Here is a 9,754-nt window from a genome sequence, read left to right on the forward strand (position 1 = left end):
CTGTTCTCCCTATGTGTTTGAGCGATCCTAGCCACTGCTTAACCTGGGGCAATCTTGTTCTGCTTGGCCTCATCAGCCCCCATTCCCAGCTGCTGACACAACTACAAATTATATCTCCCTGTTCTGAGAAGCATTTTTCTCTTTCCATTAAACTTCTCTGCTTCTTTGACACCCAGGAGTTTGAGCATTCTTACTTGTAAGCATACATTTTTTTGCAACATACTTTTAATAATGGTTCCACCTCCCCTCTAGCCCACCACCCAGCAGAGATAGTGGAAAAGTTATTAGGCTATTGGGGCAGTGTACCTGTTCATCAGTAGTTCTTTGGACGTGAGCTTGATCTTAGGCAGCAGTTCAGTCCTGTAGCAAACACCAAACACAATTCAGAAGCTACAGACCAGTCCTCTAGGCAGCCAAGCATCAGGCAGCTTCAGGCCAGCCCTTTCAGCAAGTAGACATCAGGCATGGACCAGCAACTCTAGTTCATTTCTGAAGAAGTCACCAGGATTGCCAATCCGCCTGAGGCGAGGCTGCAAAAGAAGCAAGCTGGTGCAGGAACCTAAAGATCAGTTCTTGGGTGAGTTTCAATGGCGGTGTTATCACAAGTTGAACTCAACATCGCTGTGTACGGTGAACCAATACTTGTGTGTCCTTAGTAAAGAATAATTCGGCAGAGCAAACCAAACCAATGCTGAGTTCACTTCCCACTGTCTGTGAGGTCATATTTATACTCCTTCATCAAGTGTCCTTTCACGTGTTTGCTATATCCAAACATCCTTTCACCTGTGTCTGCTTCGGGAAAATGTCTTTCACGTGTTTGCTTTAGCAAGACATCCACATCCTTTGACGTGTGCTCCAACTAAACATCATTTGACGTAACTAACTTTCCAAAGAACTAGAAGTTTCCACTTTCACCTATTCAACTTCTGTTCCCTTCAAATCCCTTCCATATACACAGAATAGTTTTGCCAAATGATGGTCCTAATCATATTTCCATGCCATCTGCACATAAGGAATTCATATCTACCAGCTAAAGAATAATATCCACTTTATTGAACACAGTATTACATTTCTAGTCTAAACTTGTCTACTCACGTAACCCATCTCAGCTTATCATTCATTGTTAACGGAAGGATAACACTCATCTTTTCTAGCCCACTACACAGTATTCTATCCTGACACAATCTCTCCAGCCAGGCAGTGGTAGCACACACCTATGATCCCCGTACTTGGGAAGCAGAGGGAGATGGGTCTCTGAATTTGGGGTCAACCAGGAGTATCAAGAAGGAAGCCTCCTCAAAGTTGCCTTTGATTTTCAAAGAACAATGGGCTGTTCACCATTATTGGATGATTTGAAGTATTTCCAGTAAGGTGAAATTTAGGACTTATAATTGTGTAACTTCATAAGCAGGAAATATCTTCAAATACCTGACTGAAAAATACTAAAATAAGCTTTTTGCAGAATATGTTTTCAATTCCAAGAAAAAAACAAATACTTCAAATCCAATAGTGCCTTTTCAATGAAGTCCAGAACTGGGTAAGCCATTCAGTGTTGGGGTACAAACCTGGGACGTGCATCGATCATCAGCAATGCAAAAAAATAAAATAAAATAGTCACCATCATAAAGGCCACCAGGAACTTAACAGGTGAGTCTGTCAACATTAGGAGCATGTGCAGAGTGAAGGATAGATGTTCTTATTGTTGGTGTTGTTCAAGGATACTTCATTTTAAACCTGAAGCAGCTTTTCCTTTGTACTCTCTTCTGCAACTCTGTATGAGGACCACATTTCTTTGAACTTTTCCGTGATACTCTTGTTTTGAAGAATCCCAAGCACACTTTAATAGTTGCACCTTTAGTATAAATCTGAGGTTGAAGCAGCTGATAAGAATATTTATCTTTAATATTTCATGAAAAGCATTCTGTTCCATCAGAGTAGTGAAAACTATTGATAGGAAGGAACAGAATGTAACTTTAAACAGCAGCACCATTATTTCTGCACAAAAAGAAACCCGTATGCCTGAGCCAGTAAAAGAGGCAAGGTCCCTTTCACAGTCCTATCTTTTTCTGACTTGCATGGGAATAAGTGCTGGAGCTCAGTTCCTGAGATGCTTTATCTTGGACATATTAGACTCCGTCACAAGGAAATAACAATAAAAGTCAGCAAACAAGAATATATCCAAGGCTCAAACGTCTGTTTGCTAAACACTAGCTTACCTTATGTTCCAAGAAATTTCTTTCCCAAAGAAAGGAATCTGAATGTTCGTCAAAACACATATTATTTATTCTTAATATTAAAATAGTGGAAACCAAGTTACATCAAAAGGGGACCACATCAACATATGTGGTTTCTTTATAATTCCAATGGCAGAAAATCTTCGAGTAGCTTAGAACGGGTTCCCTCGTGTGACCTGGCCTGATGGGAATGGAGTGTAGAAGTGGTTCTCAGAATGTATGCCAGGCACCTTGGGTCCATCCTGTGCTTCCAAGAACTTGCATAATGACATGGGAACATCTCTAGTTTCCAGGTCACCTCTGTAGATGATCAGTGTGTGTGTGTGTACACATGTGTGCATGCATTATGTGCATGTGTATGTATGTGTGTGTATAAATGACATCACAACACATTAAAAGGAAATCTTTCAGAATGTAGATGACTCTATGAAGCTAGACATTAAAAGACGTAGAATGATATAAACAGTGCCACTCTACCAATATTTTGATGTCATTTTTGCATTTAAAATTACTATTAACCTATATTATTATATTATTATGTATTAACCTATATTACTATATTAACCTATATTACTATGTAACCTATACTAGTTAAATATTAGTATGTGATAGGTTGAGTGCTAGTTGATTGGACTGGTAAATATTTGAAAATTACTGTTTTAATTTCTAAGAGTAGTATTTACAGACAAATTCACACAAACAAAAGCTCATATTCCAGGCTAGACAGATGGCTCAGTGGTTAAGAGCACTGGCTGCTCTTCCAGAGGTACTGAGTTCAATTCCTGGTAACCACATGGTGGCTCACAAACATCTGTCAAGAGTTCTGATGCCCTCTTCTGATGTGTCTGAAGGCAGCAATTATGTTCTCATATACATAAAATAAATAAATAATTCTCTTTTTTAAATTTTTAATATTTTTTATTACATATTTTCCTCAATTACATTTCCAATGCTATCACAAAAGTCCCCCATACCCTCACCCCCCCCCACTTCCCTACCCACCCATTCCTAATTTTTTGGCCCTGGCGTTCCCCTGTACTGGGGCATATAAAGTTTGTGTGTCCAATGGGCCTCTCTTTCCAGTGATGGCCGATTAGGCCATCTTTTGATACATGTGCAGGTAGAGTCAAGAGCTCCAGGGCACTGGTTAGTTCATAATGTTGTTCCACCTATAGGGTTGCTGATCCCTTTAGCTCCTTGGGTACTTTCTCTAGCTCCTCCATTGAGAGCCCTGTGATCCATCCAATAGCTGACTATGAGCATCCACTTCTGTGTTTGCTAGGCCCCGGCATAGCCTCACAAGAGATAGCTATATCAGGGTCCTTTCAGCAAAATCTTGCTAGTGTATGCAATGGTGTCAGCATTTGGAAGCTGATTATGGGGTGGATCCCTGGATATGGCAGTCTCTAGATGGTCCATCCTTTCGTCACAGCTCCAAACTTTGTCTCTATAACTCCTTCCATGGGTGTTTTGTTCCCAATTCTAAGAAGGGGCACAGTGTCCACACTTTGGTCTTCATTCTTCTTGAGTTTCATGCGTTTAGCAAATTGTATCTTCTATCTTGGGTATCCTAAGTTTTGAGCTAATATCCACTTATCAGTGAGTACATATTGTGTGAGTTCCTTTGTGATTGTGTTACCTCACTCAGGATGATGCCCTCCAGGTCCATCCATTTGACTAGGAATTTCATAAATTCATTCTTTTTAATAGCTGAGTAGTACTCCATTGTGTAAATGTACCACATTTTCTGTATCCATTTCTCTGTTGAGGGGCATCTGGGTTCTTTCCAGTTTGTGGCTATTATAAATAAGGCTGCTATGAACATAGTGGAACATGTGTCCTTCTTACCGGTTGGGACATCTTCTGGATATATGCCCAGGAGAGGTATTGCTGGATCCTCTGGTAGTACTATGTCCAATTTTCTGAGGAACCGCCAGACTGATTTCCAGAGTGATTGTACAAGCTTGCAATCCCACCAACAATGGAGGAGTGTTCCTCTTTCTCCACATCCTCGTCAGCATCTGCTGTAACCTGAATTTTTCATCTTAGCCATTCTGACTGGTGTGAGGTGGAATCTCAGGGTTGTTTTGATTTGCATTTCCCTGATGATTAAGGATGTTGAACATTTTTTCAGGTGCTTCTCTGCCATTCGGTATTCCTCAGGTGAGAATTCTTTGTTCAGTTCTGAGCCCCATTTTTTAATGGGGTTATTTGATTTTCTGGAGGCCACCTTCTTGAGTTCTTTATATTTATTGGATATTAGTCCCCTATCTGATTTAGGATAGGTAAAGATCCTTTCCCAATCTGTTGGTGGTCTTTTTGTCTTATTGACGGTGTCTTTTGCCTAGCAGAAGCTTTGCAGTTTCATGAGGTCCCATTTGTCAATTCTCGATCTTACAGCGCAAGCCATTGCTGTTCTATTCAGGAATTTTTCCCCTGTGCCCATATCTTCAAGGCTTTTCCCCACTTTCTCCTCTATAAGTTTCAGTGTCTCTGGTTTTATGTGAAGTTCCTTGATCCACTTAGATTTGACCTTAGTACAAGGAGATAGGAATGGATCAATTCACATTCTTCTACATAACAACCAGTTGTGCCAGCACCATTTGTTGAAAATGCTGTCTTTTTTCCACTGGATGGTTTTAGCTCCCTTGTCGAAGATCAAGTAACCATAGGTGTGTGGGTTCATTTATGGGTCTTCAATTCTATTCCATTGGTCTACTTCTCTGTCAGTATACCAGTACCATGCAGTTTTTATCACAATTGCTCTGTAGTAAAGCTTTAGGTCAGGCATGGTGATTCCACCAGAGGTTCTTTTATCCTTGAGAAGAGTTTTTGCTATCCTAGGTTTTTTGTTATTCTAGATGAATTTGCAGATTGCTCTTTCTAATTCGTTGTAGAATTGAGTTGGAATTTTGATGGGGATTGCACTGAATCTGTAGATTGCTTTTGGCAAGATAGCCATTTTTACAATGTTGATCCTGCCAATCCATGAGCATGGGAGATCTTTCCATCTTCTGAGATCTTCTTTAATTTCTTTCTTCAGAGACTTGAAGTTTTTATCATACAGATCTTTCACTTCCTTAGTTAGAGTCACGCCAAGATATTTGTTATTATTTGTGACTATTGAGAAGGGTGCTGTTTCCCTAATTTCTTTCTCAGCCTGTTTATTCTTTGTGTAGAGAAAGGCCATTGACTTGTTTGAATTAATTTTATATCCAGCTACATCACTGAAGCTGTTTATCAGGTTTAGGAGTTCTCTGGTGGAATTTCTAGGGTCACTTATATATACTATCATATCATCTACAAAAAGTGATATTTTGACTTCCTCTTTTCCAATTTGTATCCCCTTGATCTCCTTTTGTTGTCTAATTGCTCTGGCTAGGACTTCAAGTACAATGTTGAATAGGTATGGAGAGAGTGGACAGCCTTGTCTAGTCCCTGATTTTAGTGTGATTGCTTCAAGCTTCTCACCATTTACTTTGATGTTGGCTACTGGTTTGCTGTAGATTGCTTTTATCATGTTTAGGTATGGGCCTTGAATTCCTGATCTTTCCAAGACTTTTATCATGAATGGGTGTTGCATCTTGTCGAATGCTTTTTCCGCATCTAACGAGATGATCATGTGGTTTTTGTTTTTGAGTTTGTTTATATAATGGATTACGTTGATGGATTTCTGTATATTAAACCATCCCTGCATCCCTGGAATAAAACCTACTTGGTCAGGATGGATGACTGCTTTAATGTGTTCTTGGATTCGGTTAGCGAGAATTTTATTGAGTATTTTTGCATCTATATTCATAAGGGAAATTGGTCTGAAGTTCTCTATCTTTGTTGGATCTTTCTGTGGTTTAGGTATCAGAGTAATTGTGGCTTCATAGAATGAGTTGGGTAGAGTTCCTTCTACTTCTTAAAAAACAAATTTCTGTAAGCACATGAAGGAGTCCCAAAACCAAAGATTTTTAAGAATTGTTGAGCTATAATTTGGCTTGATCAAAGGTTATGTGAACATAAAGCTTATCCAGGTGTGCAATTAAGATTCATGTTCCTCCACAGAGCCCCCAATGGAGGAGCTAGAGAATGTACCCAAGGAGCTAAAGGAGTCTGCAACCCTATAGGAGGAACAACAATATGAACTAACCAGTACTCCCCAGTGCTTGTGTCTCTAGTTGCATATGTAGCAGAGGATGGCCTAGTCAGCCGTCAATGGGAGGAGAGGCCCTTGGTCTTGCAAAGATCATATGCCCCAGTACAGGGGAATGCCAGGGCTAGGAAGCAGCAGTGGGTGGGTTGGGGAGCAGGGCAGGGGGAGGGTATAGGGGACTTTCAGAATAGCATTTGAAATGTAAATGAAGAAAATATCTAATTAAAAAATTCATGTTCCTCATTATCTGAACATAGTTCAAAACTGTTTGAAATATACAATGGAAAAATAGGTATATATTTATGACACAACATAAATTAGGGGGAATAGCACATCGTTTATTATACATAAATAAATACACATTACCTCAAGATCATTAGGAATTATGTCAAAATAACAAAACTTGAAGCCAAATGGGAACCAGCAAAGAGGCATAATTATCTAAGAGTTCGGATTAAAAAATTAAATCTTTGTTCCTTTATGGAGAGGTTAGTCCACATCCCTCTTAGAAGAAGTGGAAAATTCTGTGTTAAGGGATACTGTGAGTTTAATATTTTCTACTCTAAGAGTTGCTTTTGCTAATAGGATGTGTTACAAAACAGAAAGAAGAAAAAAAAAAAAAACAGCCTAGAACACTTTCATTGTTTCCCATGCCATGTCTCCAAGTTAGCAATGGAAAATGGTTTGAACCAATCCAAGAAAAACTAAGAGATTGGCAGGGAACAAAAAATTACACACAGAAAAGAACAGTTACTTGATAAAGATGACAGCTGTCATCTAAAGGGAAACTGAGCAGTAAGCAGACTGGACGTAAGCAGTCCTTAAGAGACTGTGCAGTACCAGGAATAGCAGAGAAGAAGCAGGAAAGCCTGTTGGGTGGACGGAACAGATGGAATTTCTTTCAGAGATCACTGTTGCATTATTACCATTTTGTAAAAACCATCCCCGCCTCTGTGTGTCGGGGGAGGGGGAGGAGGGTGGCATTACATTATCAAGATTGCTACTGGAGTCAAGCATGCTTAGTGTACATATCGATTGCCTGAATAGCCTTGTGTCTTTCATTCTCTTGTCTTCTTTTATTAATTCAGAAATATCTGTTCAGAGCCTTGCCTTTTTAAAGTTGATTGCCATTTTTAGGTGAATTTCAGATGTTCTTTATACATTTCAGGTTGCGTCCTATTTTAGATGTGTGATTTAATTTTTTTCTCATTTTATAGCATGCCTACTTCCTACTAATTTTTTTTTTAATGTTGTGTCTTTTAAAGGACAAAAGTTTTGCTAAACATGGTGGTTCATGCCTTTCATTCCAGACCTTGGGAGGCAAAGTTAGGCAGATCTCTGTGAATTTGAGGCCAGCCTGGTCTACAGAGTGAGTTGCAAGTCAGCCAAGGCAAGTCTAGCCAAGACTGGGCTAGACCTAGTCTCAAAAAGAAGAAAGATCTTGTGGTTTTTCTAATGACATTTAATTTGTATCTTTTGCTTATTTTTATGGCTCTGGGATTGATCATATCTAAGAAATCATTGCTTAATTCATCATTACTAAATTGCCCTTTTTCTTCTAAGATACTTACATTAATTTATTTACATGTGGTGGGGGTGTCTATGCATGGGCCCTGAACACTCACCTGTAAGTTAGAAGAAAAATTGCAGCGTACATTCTATCTTTCCATAATGTGGGTCCTAGGGATTGAACTGGGGTTGTCAGGTTTAGAAGCAAATGCTTTTACCCACTCGGCCATCTTGCCAGTTCCATTCTTAATTCTCATTGTATGTGATAATAAGAGCTAGTTTCACTGATTAGCATATGCAATATTACCCCACCATCATTCTTAAAAAAGACTATTTACCCCTGAGTAGTTTCAGTACTCTTGTAAAGTGTCAGTGGACTGTCAATGTGGACCTTATGATTACTAACATGTCTCCATGTTACTGTGTACTAGACACTGGTCAAGATATGGATCGCCTTCACCCAGCCAAATTGCATGGTTTTCTTTTACATGTGGCTAAGTAGCAATTTCCTATAAGATAAAACATTCCATCTTGGGAGGAAGCTCTTTAAGACACAAGTTTCTCTTTCTTTTTCTCTTCCTCTTTCTCTTTCTCTTTCTCTTTCTCTCTCTCTCTCTCTCTCTCTCTCTCTCTCTCTCTCTCTCTCTCTCTGTGTGTGTGTGTGTGTGACTATTTATATTTGTTGACAGTTAATTTCATATATCTGGCCTTTAAAATCAGTGCTTCTCAACCACTGACCCCTTTGGGGAGTTGAATGACCTTTCACAGGTGTCACCTAAGACCATCAGAAAACACAGTTATATTCACATTATGATAAATAACAGTAGCAAAATTACATGAAGTAGCAATGAAATACTTTTACAGTTGGGGATCGCCACAAAATGAGGAACTGTATCAAAGGGTCTCAGCGTTAGGGAGGTTGAGAACCCTTGCTTTATGATACATGATGTAACTTCACAATTTGTTACAAATGTGTTTGAAATCTTCAAAAACCTGAGACGAAAAATATGGAATGCTTCATAAATGTTTGTGTCACCTTTGCATAGGGGCCATGCTAATCTTTTCTGTATTGTTTCTAATCTTATATTTGCTGCTGAAGCAAAGAACTTCACAGGAAGTTGAAAGGAATGTGAAACATTCTTTCTTAATTACTTCTCTACTGCTGTAATAAAACACCATGAGCAATACAACTTATGAAAACAGTGCATATAAATTGTCTTAGGGTCCATGATATGGAGAGACTGCATGTTGACAGGTGGCTGTCATCAGTGTAGAGCTCACATCTTGATACATAAGTAGGCAGAGAAGCTTACTGAAAAACTTGTGAGTCTTTTGAAACATCAGACCTTGTTCCTAGTGACAAATGTCCTCCAACTAGGCCATAACTAATCCTTCTTAAATACTTGTGCCAACTGGGGATCAAGTATTCAAACGTATGAGTCTCTAAGTGGCTTGACATTCTCATTCAAACTACCACACACTAGTTTTCTGTCAACGTGACACGAGTTTGTATCATCAGAGAAGAAGGGACTTCAATTGAAAAACTACGTTCACCAGACTAACCAGTAGGCAAGTTTGTGGATATATTTTCTTAATTAATAATTGAAATAGAAGAGCCTAGGTCACTCTGGATGGTGTCACACGAGGTTAGGTTGTTCTAGATGCAATAAGAAAGCAGACTAAGCATAACATGAAGAGCAAGCCAGTAAGCAGTGTTCCTCCATGGCCCAAGTTTCAGTTCCTTCCTCTGGTTTTCTGTTTGAAATCCTGCCCTTACTTTTCCTCAGGAGGGACTACAACCTTGAAGTGAAAGAAATTCTTTCCTTCCCAAGTTGCTCTGGTCATGGTATTTAACCTGGACATAGAAACC

The 9,754-nt window shown here is 39.2% G+C and overlaps 1 pseudogene; it reads right to left on the reverse strand.

Moving 5' to 3' along the window:
• Nucleotides 1–8,885: 8,885 nt before the first annotated feature.
• On the reverse strand, nucleotides 8,886–8,986 carry Gm26227 (annotated as a pseudogene).
• Nucleotides 8,987–9,754: the final 768 nt, after the last annotated feature.

This window comes from Mus musculus, chromosome 2 (genome assembly GCF_000001635.26).
Source record: "Mus musculus strain C57BL/6J chromosome 2, GRCm38.p6 C57BL/6J".
Lineage (NCBI taxonomy): Eukaryota > Metazoa > Chordata > Mammalia > Rodentia > Muridae > Mus > Mus musculus.